A 10485-nucleotide genomic window follows, 5' to 3' on the forward strand; every position below is an offset into this window, starting at 1 on the left:
ATTAAATGAGAAACAAATTTCTAGGATCGGATAGGATTTTAACCCGCACCCTCTATCTGGCAGTTGAGTATTCCACCACAGCGCCACGCTGGTGCTTGTAACTCCTTCACAAAAATACTCTATGCAGGCGTTATGTCGGGCAAGACATCGTGTTAACATATGTAATATAGCTGCTTCCCTCACGCGGTCGCGTCTCAGTGGTAGTTTTTTTGTATCGCGTACTGGCTCGTGTCTTTTGCGCGCTCGAGAAAGTCGCTCTGACATAAAGTTCGACAAAATGCCGCATGCATGCGATGTTGCCGGATGCCCGAATGGTGCACGCCGCCATTGCTCGCCGCCGCGCACTAAAGGCGGGCAACGTTGGGCACGCCAATAGTGACGTGAAAAAGACCGCTTTCAGGCGGGTAATTTGAAGTGCGCTAACGCGATGCGGACCACTAAAACGTGATTTTATTTCAAAATAAGCACTTCCTTGGCACAAAAGTAGCACTACAAGGTTTCTGGACCGCTATTTCAACAATCAACGTCGACTTAATATTTCCCTTAGTGTCCCTTTAAAGGGACCCTGAAACGGTTTTTTGAAGTTTTGTCAGCGTTTAGGCAGGAGCATCCCCAAGTCATTCGCACCAGAAAATTAAGCGACGCACTGTGTACCAAGGCCGCTACGGAATTTATATCTATACCCTCCTCCTCACCACTGCCTTGCACCATGCTTGCACCCTCAACTCGCAGACACCCCGACATCGCCGGCGATCGCAGCGCTCTCATGAGCGCACTCGACGGTTTGAGCTTCGCGACGGGTTGCGCGTAATCTCGGAGGCCCAACAAAGACGAAGCTCGCGGAGTGGTTGATATCTGCTCCGACAGGTGCCGCCACACTACCAGCAGATCTTATTTTATTTTCCTGTACGGCGACAATCTGCAACAGCATGCGGACAAACAAAAATAATTCGAGAACGGTCATCGATAAGCGTAAACTCGGGCAATGTGGTTGTGTCTTCAGGGGTGAAGTTACAGCCACAAAAACGTGGATTGTGGCGTTGAACGGATAGCGAGAGCGCGACGCTCATTGCAGCGACGAGCTGAAGGGATTCCGCTCGCCAGATGCCTCACGAACATTGCACGATGTCGCAGCTTTACAAGTCATCAATTGCTAGAAATTGCTAGATACGTGGTACACAACAAGGCTGGGACAATTATGTCCAAGAAAAGAAACCTCAAGATAAACACTCTCGCTCAGCTCACGTCAACACGGAGTACGTTGTAACACAGGCAGACGACGCTCGCTGCCCACAGGAGGTTCAGTGACGTGTACTGGACATATTCAATCAGATCAGCCGTCTGCGTGACGTCGCGCTTCCAATACGACGCGCACTGGAAGTGGGCGGTTTGAAAACGCGTTTGGCTGAGCCGCTGTGATCGGTGGCGATTCGCAGCTTTAAAGCCTTGTAATAAATTACACAGTTTTCGCACAGAACTTAAATCGGTCTGTAAATGATCCTTAGGACTTGTTCTACCGGCTCAATGTGTTCGTACATAATCGTCAAAACCGTTTCAGGGTCCCTTTAACGTGCACTTAAAGGAGCACTGACACAAGATTTCGAAGGCGAGATAACCTGTGGGATGGATTTGTGTGGACAGACACGCATCATCTACGAAATATCAACGAATAATTTAGCCTAGAACATATTTAAAATCACGTTTAAAGTGCGCGTCGCGCCACTCCACGCGAAACGCGCCTTTGGTGTTCTTGTAAACAACCAACCACCACCTGCGTCACGAGTCTGCGTTGGCTGCCACGATTGTTGCGGGCGCTCTCTCCCACTCTTTCCAGCAGACCTTTTCAACGGAAAGAAGGGGAGTACGGGGAGGGGAGGGGAGTACGCCTCGGCAGTGCATCTTGGGGGGTCACGCATATTTGCAACGTCTCAGAGGGCATTGTAGCAGCACCCAGGAAGCCTACGTACATTGAAAAGAGCTGTCGACGCGGGGCTCATGTGCCCGCGGTTTTGTTTACTCAAGCCACCACTCCGGGTCCCGCCTCCCTCGGCGCTCTCTGAAACCGAAACTGCGACTGGGTGCTATAAAACCGTCTCCAAACAATTAACGGTCGCGCGCTCGACCAAACGAGCTTTCCAGCCGTGATAAGTGTGTCGTTAACTACTTATCGCAACAGAAAAAACAATATGCAAAATTTCGATGTCAGTGCTCCTTTAACCCTTTCAGTCACGGTGTGTACACTTGTACACATCAACTTCGGAGTCGCATCACGCATCGCGTGTTTCTTCAAATGGCCTGAAACTTAGTTTGCACATTCGTGCAGTCTTCCTGAGTGGGCAACTAGCAGTTATTTAACTTCGTTATGCTGCTTATTGCTGCAAATGATCACTATGCTATAAACACTACCATGTTCGACGATGGTTCGACGTGCGACGTTCCAGGACCGACGTCAAGAGTATTTTTTTTCTTCGCTCGAAAAACATACAACCAAAAAACAAACTGTGCATGCACTTTGGGCCTAATAGTTGATTCATTTTATGCAGGGATTGAAGCTGACCGATTGCAGAATAATTAGATGTTTAATTACACGCTAATTAACAATAATTGCTGAAACTCACACAAAACATTCCTTCATTTTATTTCTTGGAATGTAATACTGAGTGCCTTGAAATCATGCCATACAAATTTGATGCATTTGCAGACAGTGCATCATAATTCGTGACTGAAAGGGTTAAATCTAATTACACGGGTCTCAAACATTTTCGCCTCCATCGAAAATGCAGCCGCCGCGGCCGGGATTCGATCCCGCGACCTTCGGGTCAGCAGTCGAGTGTCATAACCACTAGACCACCGTGGCGGGGCTGCTTCTGAAAAAAAAAAAAAAATGTATTGTGCATGCAACTGAAACAGCAGCGTTGCCAGAATTTTTTTTGTTTTTTGAGGGGGGAGGGATTCAACCATACTTTATGTATGTACTTGTGTGCATTTGTATGTGTGCCGGTATATATACACAAGCAAAATTTTAGAAATTCGGGGGGTTATACTTAAACGGACACTAAAGAGAAAAAATTATTTTTCTTGTGGTGAAATGCCCTTCCGTGAGAATGTTCACGGTTGCCGAGAAAACTGCCTCAAAATGCTGACACGACGCCTGCTGATGTTCTTGCTGTCATCAGAACAGGTAGTTTGTTTGGCTAGTTGGCGTAAAGTAAAGAACGACAAACACGGGCGCTGATGTTTGATCGTTCTCGTCATCGTTTCGTCGCGCTGTTTCTTCTTTCAAGATGGTTCTTGCTTCCATTGCATATATAGATTTTGGCGGCATCTGCGAGGGTCCTCGTAATCATTTATCGGTAAAAATGTATCGAGTTCTAGTGAAGCGGGGATAATCCATCTGCACCTGAACAGCTCGGTGTCTGAGCATAAACCATCGCGAATGACGTCACACCACCGCCGTACAGTTTGAATGGAAGGCAAGGTTTCTGCCTTGCTTTGCATAAGTATCGCCATTTTGCCAGTGTCACCGGGGAGCCAGTAACTTACGTGGTTTTCAGCATCTTACCAGCATCGCTACTGGCACAGCCAGAGCCAACAGCGATGTGCCGCTTTACCAATGACGTCATACGCAACGTTGCTGCTCAGGTACGTGACTTCGAGCTGTGCAGGTGCAAACAGATTCTCCCAAGAAAGCTTGTAAATCTTATTGAGCCTGCGTGAGTAAAAAAGCAACGAACACTTCAACATTTGTAACTTCACACCGACGTTCAGACCCCACAATTTTGGCGCGAAGTTCAAAATTAAACATTGAGCATGATTTTTCTGTGGAAGCAGGATTAACAACACGAAAATGCTTGAGGCCCGTGGACTTATATTTAGGTGCGCGTTAAAGAACCCGAGGTGGTCGAAATTTCCGGTCGAATGCCCTCCACTATGGCGTCCCTCATAATCATATCGTGGTTTTGGGACGTTAAACCCCAGCAATTATTAGGATTAACGACAACAATGTTCTCGAAGAATAATTTATCAGCCTGAAACCGATTTAATGCTCCCCTTTAGTGTCTGTTTAAGCCCCCTCCCTGCTGCGAAGCGAGCGGCTACCGATGGAGCATTTTCCACAGTACAAGCGTTCTGTGGTATTACTAGCAAACGCTGTCGAACGGCTCTGGCGTTGCCACGCGTACAAATGAACTGAGCCAAGCGTTGACACAAAATCGGTGAGTGCGTGATGTTTTGCCGAGATGGAAGGCTTGCATAAACGCACATTTGCTAGCTGTAGAGAATTTGTGACGCGCCATATCTCGGCGCTGTAGACTTTTTAATGATGCCGCATACCGCACAAGACTGCCGCTCTGCGCTGTGAAGTTATGTGTGTGCGTGTGTGTTCCCCTCTCTTTCTCTCTTTCTTTACTCTTCTTTCGATCTCCCCCATCCCTTCCCCCTGTACAGGTTAGCATACCGGTTATGCCAAACTGGTCAACATCCCAGTCTTTCCTCTCTCCCGTTTTCCTTCCTTCCTTTCCATATCTCGAAGCTTTCGAACTGGCGCGATTGAAGGAACAGATCTTCCGGCGTTCGGTGCGGGTGGGCGTAGCCGGCGTCGCTGCGATCGCTCGATCCGTGGCCCAATCGTCGCCGTCAATTGGCTCAGTTGGCCGTGACGAAACCCTGTTAGCGAGTATTCGGACAACCGCGACGAGTGCTACCGTGGGACGGCAATTAGATGCCACTCTAACCAACGCACTAACTCGATCCTTATCGCGCCATTTTCATCTAGGCGCGAGTAACGTGGGCCGGACGGCTATCATCTGCGCGGTCGGGTCGCCTACTTTGCAGGTCGACTGGCCGAACCAGGATAACTAGGTTTGGTGCGCGTCGTCGCCCCTCCCCCTCCTCCTATCTACGCTTTCTTTATGCCCAATCTCTACAGCGACTATAATTGCCCCCCCCCCCTTCCTCAAGACAAATAAAGGGGGGGGGGGGGCGTGCACATCATCGAGTATGCGAGCATGGGCAGAGGGTACGCTAGCATGTTTTCGTTGAATACACGGCGTAGGCGCAGTCCACATGTGCGAATTAACGAAACGATACGTAAATGTGTCAAAACAATGTCCGTATCCTTATGTGTGGCCTGGAAAATCTTGCTTTCCTTTGTGCGATACGTAAGGGTTTAGAAGGACACCTCATGTATCTTTGCACAGTGACACAGTTTCATTCTTCCTCGCCAAGTGCGGACCGCTCAATTATTCTGCGACAGAACTTGGAGAAATCGCCGTATATGGCGTTCTTGTCTTCGTCAGGCGTCTGTCCCCAAGGGTAAACCAAGCATAATTCTAAGTACTTCGTCTGTCTGACGAGAGCCGGGCGCATATTCAGTGTGATCGTGAACGATGACCGATCAAAAACATATGAGACATGATCGACGTAATATTAATGAGAACTAACAGACAATAATGCCGCGGTAGCTCAGTTGGTAGAGCATCGGACGCGTTATTCGAAGGTCGCAGGTTCGGTCCCTGCCCGCGGCAAGCTATCTTTTCGTCCACTTTTCTTTCTTCACAATTACCTTACATTTATTACTAAAAACATCCCCTATACTTTCCTTGACATTATTGTCTGTTAGTTCTCATTAATATTGTGTATAACAAAGAAAACGAGCCCTTGAAATTAACACTTCTTTCCTTCATGATCGACGTAATGCTTTTTGTATTGTCAGCGGTACCAATTCTCGATCATCTTATGTGTTAGTCATTTTTTAACGCAGAATTTCGCAAGTATAAAAGTGCGAGGTGTCGCCACGCGAATAAAAGGTAACTTGCTCAGGTTGAAGGCTGGGCGTGTTGGTACAGCATCACTGTAGATTGTTAGCGCAACGATTCAACGGGACACAAGAAAGATACTCACACAACAGAGAGCTAACTTTCAACGATGAAATTCATTCCCTTTTCCGTGGAATAAATACACAAAGGTAAGCGAGGGGAGAACGATAGACAGAAGATAAACAAGAAAAAACAAATAAAATTGCACAAAGGGATCTTTCACCAATGCCAAGCCGCCTAGTCACATAACCATTTTGCTGAGGTCAAGCGAAATGATGAACAATAATGCTCAGTTTCTGATTATGACGCGAGAAAATTATTTCTTTTGTACTAAGGTTAACTGACGCTATGCTTACACAAGTCTACCAGGCGCGCAGTTTCAGCTGCTTCAATTATCTCGCTCGTTATTTTCTGGCCATTTTTTTTCTCACAATGCAGCAGTTTTCAAAAATTGGTTGCTAACTGTAATCTCTACAATGGATACCAAGGCCCCGTCGATTCGTTGCGCTGTACAGTCTGCAGGGAATAAAAGGTAACACAAGCAGCGTCGAATCTAGCGGTTTTCGAGATATATATATGCACACCTTACAGGGTACCGCGTATCGCATTTGTAAAACCGCGGCCTCTGCGGCCGTGGTAAAACAAAGGTCGCCACCGTGGGTAGGCTTCCCCTCACTAAACATGTTTCTGTGGAGGAGCTAGCTTTGGCGAACGATTGTAGGTGAGTTGCGCCGGGGCGACGCTAGGATTTTTACTTTGGAGGAAAGTGCGAGGATAGAGGGATACAAGGGCCAGGTTTCAGGGGTACAAGCGCCAGGTTAAAGCTTTAGGAAGGTGGCTGACGCCACTAGAGTGTGGAAGTCCCTCTCTCCTTCGCGCCCCCAAAGCTCGTGCATGGAAGGGCTGATATAGTTGCTGCAAAGGCGCTGATCATTCATATTGTCCTAAAGGCAATGTGCACTGATATCCGAGTTCGCCATCCCCAAACTACGACACCCTGCGACTAGAAGCGGTGGTTCTCACGTGCTAATCATAGTATTGCAATCATGCGCGGATTCAGGAACGATGTCTGAACGTCCGTTCCTTTCGCGGCATAACCACATCGGTGCGCAGGGGCTGCAAGTCAGGTGGAACGAACTACCACGATACTGCGTACGGTCTGTCCTTACCTCGTGCTGACTGCCCGAGTTCACTCGACATCGGGTGCTATCGCGACGTGCCTTATGTTTTTTTTTTTTAATGCTATAATCTTATCATCCACCATTCTCGGCGGGCTGATCCCGTCGACAAGGCGGACGGACAACCGCAAAATACATTGGCATCGGAAAAGGCATCGCTCCGCGATATCACCTTGGATGGCGCTGTACACTTCAAGATATCTAGGATCCAGGTTACGTAAGCTTGCTCGGCATGCGGGTGCGAGGTTTATGGCATCTTCGACAAATCGTACCGGGGCTCTAGTTCACTGTAACGAGGCGCCGTTTAGTGCAATCATCGTAGCGCCTGGCCGCCTCGGTGCGCACCGGGATGATTTGTCGACGCTCATTCATGTTCTAAAGTGTCAGCGAAAAGAAATGAAATTAATTTCTGTATATCTATCTCTCGCATTTACAAATTTACGTAGTACAGTGACGCGATTGGGTGTAGAAATAAAATGCGCATTTGCAAGTTCTTGCCTTCGCATCTTTTCTTTCTTTTCTTTTCTTTTCCTTTTTTTTTTTTTTTTGTCGTTTCATTCGTTGCGGCGGCGCTGCCGCTGTTATAACTCTGGCCGCTGTCTGCGCGCGCGTTGCGTGTGCTCTTCGATGAAAGATTATTTGGCTTCGCCAGCGACTGTTCCGCCAATTTCGGAAAAACTGAAGAAATGGCACATGGTGTTCTACGCGGCCGTGTTCTGCGCCCACTCAGGGAGGTAGAGCGGGACAAAACTTTTTTAGTTTCCCAGCTAACGAGAGGTAAGCAAGCTCGTTTTCTAAGGTGTGTAACCACTAACGTTACTGAGACAGCTGTAGAGCGAATGAAAGGGTCCTCGGTAAGCGATAAATTTTGTCTGTGGCGTGTAAAGACATCGAAAAGTTATATCAATACAGTCTGAGTGCAGCTTCTAAGTCGAGTGAATACTATTTGACCGTTTGACATTTTGACCGCACAAAAAAGACGAGGACAGAGGGAGGTACGACGACACGGGCGGTAAACTTTCAACTCATTTTATTCACTGAAAGACGTATCAATATATAGCGATTTATGACATGCGCAGACACATTTACGTCAGCTCATCAGTCTAGCGGGGCAGCCACTTATTGAAGCAAGACATTTCTGATTGAAATAATCTGATAGAGGTGTCATTGACACAATCATCACTTTTCTTTCTAATAAAATAAGAGCTCTCGAGCTGTTTGGTCTTGGCTTCTGCCCAGAATCTAGGCTAGACTATTTGACCGGCCGCTGGAATATTGCATGTCGGTATGTCACATATTGACTGCTACCCATTTTCTTGAGGAATAGAAAACTGATAATTTATATTTGCTGAATGTGTTTGAGTAAGCGTGCTCTACGACTGAGAAGTTTTGGTTTAAAAAAATTACTGCTGATCCCACCCGCTGTTGAACCAGGTGTTATGCGAATTAATGAGAAAGGAGCTGACTGAATTGGTTTGACTTTGGGTCAACTGTTACGAGGCGGATCGACGTCTCTGCGTAAATCAACTACTTGTTTGCATGACGGCGACTTGCCAGGCTTATGATATGCACGTGAGTGCACCGGAGCGGGCATCTTTTCTCGATGAAACTGACGTCTGCACTTGAGCGCGAGTGCCGACGCTACGTCGTATCCTAAACAGCCCTACGTCGTATCCTAAACAGCCCTACGTCGCCTGCCTGTCACAGGCGACGCATTTACCAGCCATATGATGATGTTGGTGGTGATAGGGGTATGTTTGCGTGTGTGCATAGGCGTGCGCAGGGTTCCCCGTTAGGGGGAGGGGGTGGGCGAAGGTTCATCGCAGTGCCCCCCTCCCGGTTGGTCATGTCTAAAAGGCAACATGCTTCACAATGGATGAAAAAAATGAAGCGATGGCACGCTTCTCGCCATGGCCTGCCTTTGGTCCCTGGCTTTCCAGGAGGAAAGGTTGTAAGTAAACAGTTCTAGGATGCCACATCAGGGGTCTTCGACTGCCATTATTGTCAAAAACCAGCGTGGTCTTAACTATTTTCTTTAAACAATGACGGGACATGACTACTAAAAGTATGGGCACACTTTACGCCCCCCTCTTAGGTGACAAGGTGGGGGAAGGGGGGGAGGGCGTCCGCCCCCCTCCCCCCTCGTGCGCACGCCTATGTGTTTGTGTGTTTTTTTTAATGACGCAAGGGCCAAAAAAGTCTGGCCAAAGGTCGCCAATAATTCCCATGATAATGACGACCACGGAGAAACGAATAATTTTCGTGTATCCTTTTTGGTGCGAAAGGGAAACAATTTCGTAGTACACATGCCAGACGAGGAAAATAAAAGAGAGAGAGAGAGAGAGGGAGAGACGTTTCTCCGGACAAGGAACGTTTCGTTTTATTTTTTTTTTTTTTCGGCTTGTACTAGTAGGACTTATCATGTTGCGTAGAACGAAGCGCGTGATAAGGCACAGCGAGATAGTGTATGCGCATAATCGCTTGGTTGATCGCTAGCTCTTGCGTATTACTCTGCGTGGTGAATGTCGAAAGCACGCGCAATATCTGCGGCCGCGACGTGAATGCGATTACTCGTGAACACCCCGACCCTAGTTATCGGGCTCAGCCGTGCGGCGCGTGCAGTCTCTCCAAGAAAACCGTTCAGAGTCATGTGAGCTGGCAGTCCAGTATAGAAAGAGACAGCGGGAAAGTTTTCATTATAATTTGTATTTTAGATGACATTAGCCTGTTTTTTTTTTTGGGGGGGGGGGGGGGGCAATTTTATTATAATTTTTTAGACGCGTACGTCTATCGTTATAGCAAAAATCAATACCGTACAGATACTGCAACTTTTGGTTGTGCGACCTAATATCCGTTCTTTTATTTGTTTATTTTTAATTAAAAGAAGGAAACCGGGAAGCTAAAAATCGTTGGGCTTGACTATGGCAAAGTTCCTTATACACTTCCATCTACTCATCTTCAGCATTACTATCAGCCTTATATAGACTTACGGTTATACAAAAGTCTATTCACACATACCTAAACGCACTAACGTTCATGCGCCATCTCATTATTGATCAGAGGCGCGAGCTCGGCGGGGGGGGGGGGGGGGGGGGAGGGTGGTGTGGAGTGTGTGTGTTTTATATCACTCCCTACAAACTCTTTCACGGGAAGTTCTTGATAAAGATACCACGAACGTGTGAGTCGCGTATTTCATAATAATGTCCGTACTGGATTGAAACCACTGATAACTCGTATTTGAAGGTACAAGATCAAAAGGCGTATCGTAGAGCTCCGATTATGTGAGATACGGGCGTTAAGGAGCATTGACTCCATGATCGAAAAAGCTAACGAACTCATGAGTCGACTCACTAAAAGACTCATATCGAGCCGTGAGTATGAGTCTGAGTGAGTACGGCTGAGTAATATGTTGGTGAGTCTGCAGTCCGAGCGAGTCCGGTTGAGAAAAAGTTTAGTGAGTCTGAATGAGTCCGGTTGAGGAAAATTTTGGT

The sequence above is a fragment of the Rhipicephalus sanguineus genome, chromosome 6 (assembly GCF_013339695.2).
Source record: "Rhipicephalus sanguineus isolate Rsan-2018 chromosome 6, BIME_Rsan_1.4, whole genome shotgun sequence".
NCBI classification, from domain to species: domain Eukaryota; kingdom Metazoa; phylum Arthropoda; class Arachnida; order Ixodida; family Ixodidae; genus Rhipicephalus; species Rhipicephalus sanguineus.